This window comes from Salvelinus sp. IW2-2015, unplaced genomic scaffold (assembly GCF_002910315.2).
Source record: "Salvelinus sp. IW2-2015 unplaced genomic scaffold, ASM291031v2 Un_scaffold2931, whole genome shotgun sequence".
NCBI lineage: Eukaryota > Metazoa > Chordata > Actinopteri > Salmoniformes > Salmonidae > Salvelinus > Salvelinus sp. IW2-2015.
Window position 1 is genome coordinate 11,361 of NW_019944227.1, and position 14,912 is coordinate 26,272.

The following is a 14,912-nucleotide window of genomic DNA, read 5'->3' on the forward strand; positions in this document are numbered from 1 at the left end:
GCAGTGTTTGATTTATGACATCTGAATGTGCATCAGATGGGCAACAAGATCTATGTACGCCAATTTCATCAGGTAACATGAATAGGAGGCCAAGAGTCCATGTAAACCAATAGAGAGTCAGTGTCCCGAGTGTGGGAACAACAGTCTGTCCCACGGTTGGGTAAACAAGACAGTTCATACTCAACAAAGCATGCAGGTGTCATGAGGCAAATAGCAAATAGCATAATGCACAAGAAATAAAATATATAACGACTTGGGGCTAGCACATTGTAAGTTCAGAGACACTCGCCCCAACAGTGAGTGTGTGCTGGAGACGAGTGAAAGCTCAGGAGAGAGGGGGTAGTGTGGTGGAGGTACCTGTACCAGACAGGGGAGACAGGCCAGGGCAGATGGTTGAACAGAGAGGGGAGTGTGGTGGAGGTACCTGTACCAGACAGGGAGACAGGCCAGGGCAGATGGTGAACAGAGAGGGGGGAGTGTGGTGGAGGTACCTGTACCAGACAGGGGAGACAGGCCAGGGCAGAGGTGAACAGAGAGGGGGGGTGGTGGGGGTACCTGTACCAGACAGGGGGAGACAGGCAGGGCAGACGGTGAACAGAGAGGGGGGAGTGTGGTGGGTGTACCTGTACCAGACAGGGGGAGACAGCCAGGGCAGACGGTGAACAGAGAGGGGGGAGTGTGGTGGGTGTACCTGTACCAGACAGGGGGAGACAGGCCAGGGCAGATGTGAACAGAGAGGGGGGAGTGTGGTGGGTGTCCTGTACCAGACAGGGGGAGACAGGCCAGGGCAGACGGTGAACAGAGGAGGGGGGGTGTGGTGGGTGTACCTGTACCAGACAGGGGGAGACAGGCCAGGCAGATGGTGAACAGAGAGGGGGAGTGTGGTGGGTGTACCGTTACCAGGACAGGGGGAGACAGGCCAGGGCAGACGTGAACAGAGCAGGGGGGGAGTGTGGTGGGTGTACCTGTACCGACAGGGGGAAGACAGGCCAGGGCAGATGGTGAACAGAAGAGGGGGGAGTGTGGTGGGTGTACCTGTACCAGACAGGGGGAGACAGGCCAGGGCAGACAGGTGAACAGAGAGGGGGGAGTGTGGTGGGTGTACCTGTACCAGACAGGGGGAGACAGGCCAGGGCAGATGGTGACAGAGAGGGGGGAGTGTGGTGGGTGTACCTGTACCAGACAGGGGGAGACAGGCCAGGGCAGACGGTGAACCAGAGAGGGGGGACGTGTGGTGGGTGTACCTGTACCACAGACAGGGGAGACAGGCACAGGGCCAGATGGTGAACAGAGAGGGGGAGTGTGGTGGGGGACCTGTACCAGACAGGGGGAGACAGGCCAGGGCAGATGGTGAACAGAGAGGGTGGGGTGTGGTGGGTGTACCTGTACCATCCCCCCTCTCTGTTCACCATCTGCCCTGGCCTGTCTCCCCCTGTCTGGTACAGGTACCTCCACCACACTCCCCCCTCTCTCCTGAGCTTTCACTCGTCTCCAGCACACACTCACTGTTGGGGCGAGTGTCTCTGAACTTACAATGGCTAGCCCCAAGTCGTTATATATTTTATTTCTTGTGCATTATGCTATTTTGCTATTTGCCTCATGACACCTGCATGCTTTGTTGAGTATGAACTGTCTTGTTTACCCAACCGTGGGACAGACTGTTTGTTCCCACACTCGGGACACTGACTCTCTATTGGTTACATGGACTCTTGGCCTCCTATTCATGTTACCTGATGAAATTGCTGTACAATATGATCTTGTTGCCATCTGATGCACATTCAGATGTCATAAATCAACACTGCAGAGCTCTCCCTGTCCTATGCCGTGCCTTGATTGTATTACTGTTGATAATATCTGGAAATGTGCATGTACACCCTGGCCCATCTACTGTTGCTAGCCCCAATTCTGACTTGTGTCCTGATATCTGCTTCACTGATTTCTTCTCTAGTAAAAGCCAGGGTTTTCTGCACGTTAACACTACAAGCTTATAACCTAAAATGGATCAATTGAAACTGTGGGTTCACAGCTGAGACGTGGTTAAGGAAGAGTACTGAATACTGATGTTAACCTTTCTGGTTCTAACCTTTTTCGGCAAGACAGATCTTCTAAAGGTGGGGGAGTGGCAATCTTTACCAAGGATCACCTTCAGTACTCGGTTGCCTCCACCAAGTCTGTCCCCAAACAATTTGATTTGTTCAAATTGCTCTTCGTTGACTGTTGCTGGGTGTTGTTGTCCTCCATCAACACTGGTCTGTACCCTACCTGCCCTAAGCTCTCTCCTGGCCCCTTACACTAAGTCTGAATTTGTCATGCTAGGTTACCTAAACTGGGACATGCTTAAACTACCTGACCAAGTCCTAAGCAATGGGACTCCCTAAATCTTTAGGGCCTCGCTACTGTTAGTTTTCACTGTCTTTTTTACTGTTGTTTTTATTTCTTTACTTACCTATTGTTCACCTAAATCCTTTTTTGCACTGTTGGTTAGAGCCTGTAAGTAAGCATTTCACTGTAAGGTTGTACCTAAGCAACCTCATTATCCAGTCCAGAAGGACTGGATAATGAATAGGATTCATAATCTACCAAGGAACAGGAGGTCATGCAATGAAGTGGAATACTCTAATAACTCCAATCCAAACCCACACAGATGATACAGGTAGTATTCATTTCATTTCATTTCATTTCATTACAGTACAACGGTTTGATTTGTTTGATCTTAGCTAGCTACATAGCCGTCTTTGTATCAAAGATAATTGTGTAGTTTAGAGTAATTATCGAGGTTAGCTAGCCAGCTATTTTCGTCCTTCTAACGTAGTCAACACTGCTAGCTAGCCAGTTAGCCAGCTAGCCAACTCCTACCGAATAGCAGCACTGTAGAAACTATTACATTACAACGGAACGACTTGATTAGTGTAGTGTTAGCTAGCTACATAGTTGTCTTTGCTGTCTTTGTATCTAAGATAATTGTGTAGTTTAGAGTAATTATCGAGGTTAGCTAGCCAGCTATTTTCGTCCGCCGCGAGAGTACTTCCGGGTTGGAGCGAGTAGTCGCATTTCGCTTCGCTCCACAGGTAGTATTACATTTCATTTCATTACAGTACAACGGTTTGATTTGTTTGATCTTAGCAAATTTTTTCTTAGCTAGCTACATAGCCGTCTTTGTATCAAAGATAATTGTGTAGTTTAGAGTAATTATCGAGGTTAGCTCGAGGTTAGCTAGCCAGCTATTTTCGTCCTTCTAACGTAGTCAACACTGCTAGCTAGCCTACTTCACCAGCCAACAGTACTATATAATTTTAGTCAATAAGATTTTTGCAACGTAAGCTTAACTTGCTGAACATTCGAGACGTGTAGTCCACTTGTCATTCCAATCTCCTTTGCATTAGTGTAGCCTCTTCTGTAGCCTGTCAACTATGTGTCTGTCTATCCCTCTTCTCTCCTCTCTGCACAGACCATACAAACGCTTCACACCGCGTGGCCGCTGCCACTCTAACCTGGTGGTCCCAACGCGCACGACCCACGTGGAGTTCCAGGTCTCCGGCAGCCTCTGGAACTGCCGATCTGCGGCCAACAAGGCAGAGTTAATAACCTGTTATGGCTGCAGGGGGCATATTGGAAAAACTGGAAAATATGTGCCCCCCCCCAAAATTTTTCAAACGGCCTCTTAATCAATTTTGCTCTTACAATATGCATATTAATATTAATATTGGATAGAAAACAATCTCTAGTTTTCTAAAACCGTTCTAATTTTTTCTCTGAGTGGTACAGAAGTCATTTGGCAGACACTTTCCCTGACCAAGAAGTAGAATGTCAGAAATCTATGCTCGGCTTCAACGTTATGCCTATACATGGTCATTATACGTAAGACCCTACGTACACTCCATACGCCTTGCTCTGGGTGTCAAGAGGGTATGAGAGAAGAAATTTGTGATCATCTTGTTCAGAGGTTGAATAAGAGCTATTTCTTTGACGTGACCGACCACTTCCGGAAGTCTGAAGCGCGCGACTTGGAGTGATATTGCGTTCTGTTTTGCTGCTGTTTTGGACGGGAACAATCTCCGGCTGGGTTTTTATTTGATAAATGAGACCATATCATCGTAATGTATGTTTTTTCAATATAGTTTAATCAGATTATTTGAATTTTTTTCGGGAGTTTTGCCGTGTTTCTGTTCTTCTGACTTTTTTTTACGTTGGACAAATCCGTGCCAGTCGACCAGTGCCAATGCTAAGTGAGAAGGGAAAGTTTGCCATTCTGACTCCAAACAACGACTCATCTGGACAAAGGACACCCTGATCAACATTCTGATGAAAAATCAGCCAAAGTAAGACCCAATTTATAATGTTATTTCATATATCTGTCGTGCATGTCAACTGGTCGCGGGCGCCCAAGTGTGTCTGCTATTGTGGCTATGCTAACATAGCGCTACATTTTGTTTTCGCTGCTAAAACATTTAATAAATCGGAAATATTGTCTGGAATCACAAGAATCCTGTCTTTCAATTGCTGCACAGTATGTATTTCTCAGATATGTTTTATGATGAGTAATTAGTTATTTGACGTTGGTGTCTGTAAATGTTATGGCTGCTTTCGGTGCAATTTCTGATTGTAGCTGAAATGTAATTTTATGATTTATACCATAAATATGCACATTTTTCAAAAAAAAACATATGCTATACAATAAATATGTTTATCAGACTGTCATCTTATGAAGTTGTTTCTTTGGTTAGTGGCTATATATATCTTTATTTGGTCGAATTAGTGATAGCTAGTGACGAGTAAAAAACTGATGCAGTTAGAAGTGCTGTCTTTTGCTGACGTGGTTTAGCTAATAGATTTACATATTTTGTCTTCCCTGTAAAACATTTAAAAAATCGGACATGTTGGCTTGATTCACAAGATGTCTACCTTTCATATGCTGTATTGGACTTGTTAATGTGTGAAAGTAAATATTTTAACAAACTAGATTTTGAATTTCGCGGCCCTGCACTTGAGCTGGATGTTGTCATAAGTGTACCCTGTGTCGGGATTGCAGCCCAACAAGTTTTAATCAATTTTTGCTCTTTACAATATGCATATTATTATTACTATTGGATAGAAAACAGTCTCTAGTTTCCTAAAACCGTTTTAATTATTTCTCTAAGTGGAACAGAACAATTTTTACAGCCCATTTCCTATCCGGAAGTGAGATTTCCAAAATCGATGTCGCTTTTCAAGCCCTTGTCTATAAAAAGGGCATGTCACTTAGGACTGTAGAAACACGTCATACGCCTTCCTCTGGGTGTCATGCGGAAGTGAGAGAAGAAATCACTTGATTATCTCGGTCAGGGATTGTATACAACCTCTTGGAGTGAGAAGTGCGCACTTTATTTTTTTTTGGAAGGCGAGAAGTTGGATCTGGAGTAGCCTCCTGGAAAACCGTCGTTATAGGTGAATATGATCTCTGGCTTCGATTTTATTTGATACATGTCACAAATATCATCCTAAGTATTGTTTTTTCAATATTTTAATTATATTATTGAAATGTATTCTGGACTTTAGACGTGATGCGACGCAAGAATTTTTTCAAGATGGAGAGGTTAGCGTCGCACTGCCAGTGTGCTTGCTAATTCAAGAGGGAAATTGTTTCGTTCTGGATCGAAATAAAGACATTTCTGAACAAAGGACCCCTTGGAGAACATTCTGATGGAAGATCAACAAAGATAAGGACCCAATTTGGGATGCTTTTTCATATATCTGTTGAACTGTGCTATGCTACGGTTTGACTAGAATCAATGCTGCTGTGTGCTAGCTATTGTAGTAAGCTAATATAAACGATATACTGTGTTTTCGCTGTAAAACACTTGAAAAAATCGGAAATATTGGCTCTATTCACAAGATCTTTGTCTTTCATTAGCTATCCACCATTATTTGTTCTGAAATGTTTTTATGATGTGTAATTAGTAGTTGACGTTGGTGTCTGTATTTTCTCTGGCTACTCCCGTGCGATTTTCTGACTGTAGCTATGATGGTAGCAGTAATGTAAAACTGATTTATAGCTAAAATAATGCACATTTTTTGAACAAAAAACATAGATTTATTGTGTAACATGTTATAGGACTGTCATCTGAGGTAGTTTTTTCTAGGTTATTTAGGTTGGTTCTAGGTTAGTTAGGTTGGCTTGTGCATGCTACTTGCATCCTACTTGTGCTGTGAAAAATGTCTGTCCTCCTTTTTTATTTGGTGGTGAGCTAACATAAATATATGTGGTGTTTTCTCTGTAAAACATTTAAAAAATCGGACATGTTGGCTGGATTGACAAGATGTTTATCTTTCAAATGCTGTATTGGACTTGTTAATGTGTGAAAGTTAAATATTTTAAAAAAAATTGATTTTGAATTTCGCGCCCTGCACTTGAGCTGGATGTTGTCATAGTGTGTACCGGCGTCGGGATGACGTCGGGCTGCAGCCATAACAGGTTAATCTCAGCCTATGCTTCCCTCCAGTCCCTCGACTTCTTGGCACTGACGGAAACATGGATTACTACAGATAACACTGCTACTCCTACTGCTCTCTCCTCGTCTGCCCACGTGTTCTCGCACACCCCGAGAGCTTCTGGTCAGCGGGGTGGTGGCACTGGGATCCTCATCTCTCCCAAGTGGACATTCTCTCTTTTCTCCCTGACCCATCTGTCTATCGCCTCCTTTGAATTCCATGCTGTCACAGTTACCAGCCCTTTCAAGCTAACATCCTTATCATTTATCGCCCTCAGGTTCCCTTGAGGAGTTCATCAATGAGCTTGACAAGTTCCTTTCCTGAGGATGGCTCACCTCTCACAGTTCTGGGTGACTTAACCTCCCCATGTCTACCTTTGACTCATTCCTCTCTGCCTCCTTCTTTCACCTCCTCTCTCTTTGACCTCACCTCTCCACTTCACCCTACTCACAAGCAGGCAATAACGCTTGAACCTCATCTATTACTAGATGCTGTTCTTCCCACTAATCTCATTGAACTCCCCTCCAAGTCTCCGACCACTACCTTGTATCCTTTTCCCTCTCGCTCTCATTCCAACACTTCCACACTGACCCCTACTCGGAATGGTATCGCGCCCGTCCAAACCTTCGCTCTCTCTCCCCCTCCGCTACTCTCTCCTCTTTCCATCCTATCATCTCTTCCCTCTGCTCAAACTTCTCCAACCTATCTCCTGATCTGCCTCCTCAACCCTCCTCTCCTCCCTTTCTGCATCCTTTGACTCTCTATGTCCCTATCCTCCAGGCCGGCTCGGTCCTCCCCTCCTGCTCCGTGGCTCGACGGACTCATTGCGAGCTCACCAGAACAGGATCCGGGCAGCCGAGCGGAAATGGAGGAAAACTCGCCTCCCTGCGGACCTGGCATCCTTTCACTCCCTCCTCTCTACATTCTCCTCTTCTGTCTCTGCTGCTAAAGCCACTTTCTACCACTCAAATTCCAAGCATCTGCCTCTAACCCTACGAAGCTCTTTGCCACCTTCTCCTCCCTCCTGAATCCTCCTCCCCCCCCCCCCCTCCTCCCTCTCTGCAGATGACTTCGTCAACCATTTTGGAAAGAAGGTCGACGACATCCGATCCTCGTTTGCTAAGTCAAACGACACCGCTGGTTCTGCTCACACTGCCCTACCCTGTGCTTTGACCTCTTTCTCCCCTCTCTCTCCAGATGAAATCTCGCGTCTTTGTGACGGCCGGCCGCCCACAACCTGCCCGCTTGACCCTATCCCTCCTCTCTTCTCCAGACCATTTCCGGAGACCTTCTCCCTTACCTCACCTCGCTCATCAACTCATCCTTGACCGCTGGCTACGTCCCTTCCGTCTTCAAGAGAGCGAGAGTTGCACCCCTTCTGAAAAAACCTACACTCGATCCCTCCGATGTCAACAACTACAGACCAGAATCCCTTCTTTCTTTTTCTCTCCAAAACTCTTGAACGTGCAGTCCTTGGCCAGCTCTCCTGCTATCTCTCTCAGAATGACCTTCTTGATCCAAATCAGTCAGGTTTCAAGACTAGTCATTCAACTGAGACTGCTCTTCTCTGTGTCACGGAGGCGCTCCGCACTGCTAAAGCTAATCTCTCTCCTCCTGCTCTCATCCTTCTAGACCTATCCGCTGCCTTTGATACTGTGAACCATCAGATCCTCCTCTCCACCCTCTCCGAGTTGGGCATCTCCGGCGCGGCCACGCTTGGATCGCGTCCTACCTGACAGGTCGTCCTACCAGGTGGCGGCGGAGAAATCTGTCTCCGCACCACGTGCTCTCACACTGGTGTCCCCAGGGCTCTGTTCTAGGCCCTCTCCTATTCTCGCTATACACTTGGCTCGTTCATATCCTCACATGGTCTCTCCTATCATTGCTATGCAGACGACACACACAATTAATCTTCTCCTTTCCCCCTTCTGACAACCAGGTGGCGAATCGCATTCTCTGCATGTCTGGCAGACATATCAGTGTGGATGACGGATCACCACCTCAAGCTGAACCTCGGCAAGACGGAGCTGCTCCTCCTCCCGGGGAAGGACTGCCCGTTCCATGATCTCGCCATCACGGTTGACAACTCCATTGTGTCCTCCTCCCAGAGTGCATAGAACCTTGGCGTGATCCTGGACAACACCCTGTCGTTCTCAACTAAACATCAAGGCGGTGACCCGTTCCTGTAGGTTCATGCTCTACAACATCGCAGAGTACGACCCTGCCTCACACAGGAAGTGGCGCAGGTCCTAATCACAGCACGTTCCTTAACTGAAGCGGAGCGGTGGTAACATTGACCAGCCTCCCGTGGCCCTGCGTATCTCAGGTGGTCACATGGACCGCAGTGTCTCGGCAATGTGACTCCACGTGCTCTGCATTCAACACCGCCTCATCTCCGTCGATTACTGCAACTCGCTGATGGTGGGCTCCCGCCTGTGCATAACCCTACAACTCATCCAGAACGCCGCAGCCCGTCTGGTGTTCAACCTTCCCAAGTTCTCTCACGTCACCCGCCCTCCGCTCTCTCCACTGGCTTCCAGTTGAAGCTCGCATCCGCTAGACTGGTGCTTGCCTACGGAGCTGTGAGGGGAACGGCACCTCCGTACCTTCAGGCTCTGATCAGGCCCTACACCCAAACAAGGGCACTGCGTTCATCCACCTCTGGCCTGCTCGCCTCCCTACCTCTGAGGAAGTACAGTTCCCGCTCAGCTCAGTCAAAACTGTTCGCTGCTCTGGCACCCCAATGGTGGAACAAAACTCCCTCACGACGCCAGGTCAGCGGAGTCAATCACCACCTTCCGGGACACCTGAAACCCCACCTCTTTAAGGAATACCTAGAATAGGATAAAGTAATCATTCTAACCCCCCCCCCTCCCCTTAAAAGAGTTAGATGCACTATTGTAAAGTGGTTGTTCCACTGGATATCATAAGGTGAATGCACCAATTTGTAAGTCGCTCTGGATAAGAGCGTCTGCTAAATGACTTTGTAAATGTAAATGTAAATGTACCTATTGTAGTCGACGCACGTGACAAATACACTTTGATTTGAACAGAAATTAACATTGCTTTTATTTCTTGAAATGTAAAATAAATAAAACAAACAATTATTTACAGCAAAAGAAACAGCAATGTTTTGAACAAATCCCTATTATAGACTAATGTTGTGATGATGCCGAAATTGTAAAACAAATTAAATAAACTATATTTTCTTGCAAAAGAAAATACAGTTTATAGAGCAACACGGGTGGAGCCTGAAGTTAGGCTGCAAAAGGACTAACCGTTCTTAGCAGTTCTTCTGGAGAAAGATCAACATATTTGCCTTCTCTGGCAGAAGTCGGGACCTCTCCTGGCTTATTGTGGTCTCTGCAGTCGAAAATATCCTCTTGCTAGGGGTGGAGGAGGCTTGAGCACAGAGGTAGCTTGTTGCAATGTTTGTGAGGAGGGGCAGAGTAGCTCTCTTCTCCCACCACCACATCACAGGATCTTCAGCCATGGGGATGGGAGGCAGGCCTTCGTAGAGCTCGACCTCTAGGTCGACACGCTCGCTTAGGGACGAGGTGTCCTGTTGGATCGCCAACCTCAACTTCCTGTCCTCTGAGAACAGCTCCTCCAAGGCACTCCTTGTTTTGTACAATGGAGGGACTGTCTGCTCCATTTCCTCTCCTTCCCCTTCAGACTCCTCCTCCTGTTGCTGGTGCTCTGTGTCTGTCTGCTCCGGCTCCTCTGACAGCCCTGGTGTTGCTCCTGTCACATTGGCCTCAACAGTTGCCTTCCTCAGCCTGTCCCAGTTGGCGTCACTCACCGGCCTCCCTTTAAATCTAGGGTCCATTGCTATGGCCTCATGCAAGAAGGCTTGAATGTCCTCATCCTGATAGCACTCGGAGAGGTTCTCCCACACCTTCTCTTTGATGGTTGCCACAAACGTTCTATCTTCATGCTTCACAGTGAAGTGCTCTTTCAGTTTTTGGAGGATGGATATGATCTGTCCACAGGTGGCATTCTATTCACATGACACACACAGTGGATGTATAGAGGATTCTGATGAGCTGGACAAACTCCTCAGCCTTATGGAAGACCTCGTCTTTCAGGCGGTCCAGGTTGTCCTTGGTCATTGCTTTTCGCAGTCGTGGGTCCAAGGCTGCTGCTTGGATCGCTGGATACTGCTCCATGAATCATTCATTCTATCATTCGATAGAGCGAGTTCCATCTGGTTTTGACATCAAGGATGAGTGAGTGTTGCGGAAGGCCTGAAACAACATACATTTAATTACTGCACACTTGAATTAAATTGTTAAATGTGGGAATTTCAAAATAATACTTTATTAGATTGAACTGGCTTCTTACCAAGGAGCTGCTGCTTCTCCTTCCAGACTGTTTTGGACATCGAGGATCTCTTGAACCACACGACCACTGCTCTGATTCGTGCTGCCAATTTATCAATGGAAGTCATTTGGTAGATTTTCTGCGCTGCCAGATTCAATGTGTGTGCAAAGCATCCTATTTTCAGGACGTGTAGCCTCTTGTGTAGTGCACTGTTCTCTGGATTGGAAATAGCGAAAATGCATCATAGACAAATGTCTTAATCTTATTGCAAATTAGAAACAGTCGGTGAGATAAATGTGCGAGATAATGTTTATGTAGCAATAATAAATAGGAAATGTATTTTCTTAATTTCTCCAGTACCGAAAGCAGAACCGATAACGTCAGAGCTTATCGATACTGCGTCTTTCATAATTTAGCCCGGGGCCCGTTTAATACCAGGTTTCGGTACCCATCCCTAGTCCTGATTTGTCATAGACGCTTGGTAAAAAACTTTAATGAGCAAGCCTTCCTTCATGACCTGGCCTCTGCAAATATATGGTATAGAATCAGCATGATCCCCTCTGTCGAAGACGCTTGGGCATTTTTTCCCCGATATTTTCAGTGGGATTGTTAACAAACATAAAGAAAATGAGAATTAGAAAAACAGGTTCAGCCCCTGGTTCGACCTCAAGAATTGCATTTGGCGAAAGACTCGGCACACGCATACTCAGGATGACCGGCTCTTGTTCTGGTAAATGAGAAATAAGTGCACTCAGGCTATCCGGGAGGCCAAAATAAATTACTTTAATTAAGGAGCAGTTCTCTCTCTGTGGGTCTAACCCCAAGAAGTTCTAGAAAACAGTTCAAGACCTGGAGAATAAACCCTCCTCACAGCTGCCCATGTCCCTTAAAGTTGATGATGTGGTTGTTACTGACAAGAAGCACACCACTTTATTAAGTCAGGATTCCTTTTTGACTCAGCCATGCCTCCTCACCCTTCCAACATTTCCTCATCTCCCACCCCTTCTAATGCGACTAGCCCGAATGCTCCTCCCTCTTTTTCCACTGCCCCGCTACAAAGTTTCTCCCTGCAGACGGTCACTGAGTCCCAGGTGCTAAAGGAGCTCCTGAAACTCAACCCCAAAAAACATCTGGGTCAGATGGTTTAGACCCTTTCTTCTTTATGATTGCTGCCCCTATCATCGCAAAGCCTATCTCTGATATTTTTAACCTGTCCCTCCTTTCTGGGGAGGTTCCCATTGCTTGGAAGTCAGCCACAGTTCATCCATTATTTAAAGGGGGAGATCAAGCTGATCCTAACTGTTATAGGCCTATTTCTATTTTGTCCTGTTTATCAAAAGTGTTGGAGAAAATAGTAAATAATCAACTGACTGGCTTTCTTGATGTCTATAGTATTCAATTTGGTTTCCGCTCAGGTTTCGATGTGTCTCTGCAACCTTAAAGGTCCTCAATGATGTCACCATTGCCCTTGATTCTAAACAATGTTGTGCTGCTATTTTTATTGACTTGGCCAACGCTTTTGATACAGTAGACCATTCCATTCTTGTGGGCCGGCTAAGGAGTATTGGTGTCTCTGAGGGGTCTTTGGTCTGGTTTGCTAACTACCTCTCTCAAAGAGTGCAGTGTATAAAGTCAGAACATCTGCTGTCTCAGCCACTGCCTGTCACCAAGGGAGTACCCCAAGGCTCAATCCTAGGCCCCACGCTCTTCTCAATTTACATCAATAACATAGCTCAGGCATTAGGAAGCTCTCTCATCCATTTATATGCAGATGATACAGTCTTATACTCAGCTGTCCCCTCCCTGGATGTTGTGTTAAACACTCTACAACAAAGCTTTCTTAGTGTCCAACAAGCTTTCTCTGTCCTTAACCTTGTTTTAAACACCTCCAAAACAAAGGCCCTGCGGTTTGGTAAAAAGAATGCGCCTCTCCCCACAGGTGTGATAACTACCTCTGAGGGTTTAGAGCTTGAGGCAGTCACCTCATAAAAGTACTTGGGAGTATGGCTAGATGGTGCACTGTCCTTCTCTCAGCACATATCAAAGCTGCAGGTTAAAATGAAATCTAGACTTGGTTTCCTCTATCGTAATCGCTCCTCTTTCACCCCAGCTGGACAAACTAACCCTGATTCAGATGACCATCCTACCCATGCTAGATTACGGAGACGTAATTTATATGTCAGCAGGTACGGGTGCTCTCAAGTGGCTAGATGTTCTTTACCATTCGGCCATCAGAATTTCCACCAATACTGCTTATAGGACACATCACTGCACTCTATACTCCTCTGTAAACTGGTCGTCTCTGTATACCCGTCGTAAGACCCACTGGTTGATGCTTAGGCCTCACTCCACCCTATCTGAGATATCTACTTCAGCCATCATTCTTCACATACAACACCCGTTCTGCCAGTCACATTCTGTTAAAGGTTCCCAAAGCAGACACATCCTTGAGTTGCTCGTCTTTTCTGTTTGCTACAGCTAGCGACTGGAACGAGCTGCAACAAACACTCAAACTGGACAGTTATATCTCAATCTCTTCATTCAAAGACTCAACCATGGACACTCTTACTGACAGTTGTGGCTGCTTTGCGTGATGTATTGTTGTCTCTACCTTCTTGCCCTTTGTGCTGTTGTCTGTATCCAATAATGTTTGTACCCTTTTGACTGCTATCATGTTGTGCTGATGCCATGTTGTATTGCCACCATGTTGTTGTCATGTTGTGTTGCTGCCATGCTATGTTGTTGTCTTAGGTCTCTCTTTATGTAGTGTTGTGTTGTCTCTCTTGTCGTGATGTGTGTTTTGTCCTAGATTTTTATTTAATTTATTTGTATTTTTTATCCCAGCCCCCGTCCCCACAGGAGGCCTTTTGCCTTTTTGGTAGGCCGTCATTGTAAATAATAATTTGTTCTTAACTGACTTGCCGATTTAAATTAAGGTTAAATTAAACAAAAATAATACAAATTCAAAATCTACGGTCTGAAGACACTGGGATATGAAGGACACTACTTACCCACTTTACGAATGAGATCATTTTCAACCATAGCTGCAGACATAGATAATAAGATAAGTCAGGAAACCTTGTGTTCAACATTATGTGTGATCTACTTCACTAAAAGTTACATCTATAGAAGATACATTGGTTAACATAATGCTATCAAAGTGATGATATGAAGACACTACTTACCCTTCTCTCTGAGGTAAACTGTAATACATGTGTAGAGTAGATAGAAGACAGTGAGAACATCATTAAAATGAACACTAGAAGCTGTAGTCTCTCTCTGGGACTCCTTGGCCAGGATTCCTGGTAAACGCTTCACATGCCGACTCAAGCGTAAATTACTTTTAAAAGTCTGTTATAGAGCGCTGAGTTATAACGTGCCTTGAATTGAATCCCGGCCCTTGTCTCATACCTAAGGCCCTGTGTTTTGGTTAATTATATCATATGACATGGAGTTTAACCTTTATTAAAAGCTTTTGTCAAACCGTCCTGTTTTCTTTTTATGTCAGATGGCCCAGCACCATCCTCAGACAATTGCTTACATTTTTGGTCTAATTCTCATTTCGGGAAAAGGTTTCAAATTAAGGTTCAAATCCAGGTCATGTGACTTGATTAACCAAAACAAAAGGCTGTGAATACAAAATCAGAAGAACACCTTTAATGTCCTCAAAAAAAAGAAACATAAAATGGTTGACATAATTCTAGATAAGTGATGATCTGAAGACACTACTTACCTAGCTTCACAGTGAGGTCCTCTGTAAACATGTAGAGTAGATGGAAGACAGTGAGAACATCATTAACATGAACACTAGAATATGTAGTGTCTCTCTGGGACTCCTTGTCTCTCTGGGACTCTCATATCACTTCACTAATGTCACACTACAGAACAAATCAAAATTGAGTTCCATGCAGGGTACCTCTGTAGAGGTGATTCAACTTATCCAATAAAGATCTTTCAAACTACCATCTCTTAATTTCAGAGACTACCTCTCTCTAGTCTAGTGGTCCTCTACAGTCTCTACACATCCTGTTCTATAACATCATTAATGTGACTGGTCCATCAGTGATCCAGGTGTATCAGAGACTACCTCTCTCTAGTCTAGTGGTCCTCTACAGTCTCAA

General features: G+C 45.4%; 1 pseudogene; it reads right to left on the reverse strand.

The window, feature by feature from the left end:
- Window positions 1-14,912, reverse strand: part of LOC112075009 (butyrophilin subfamily 2 member A1-like) — a 25,307-nt pseudogene that overhangs the window by 3,834 nt on the left and 6,561 nt on the right.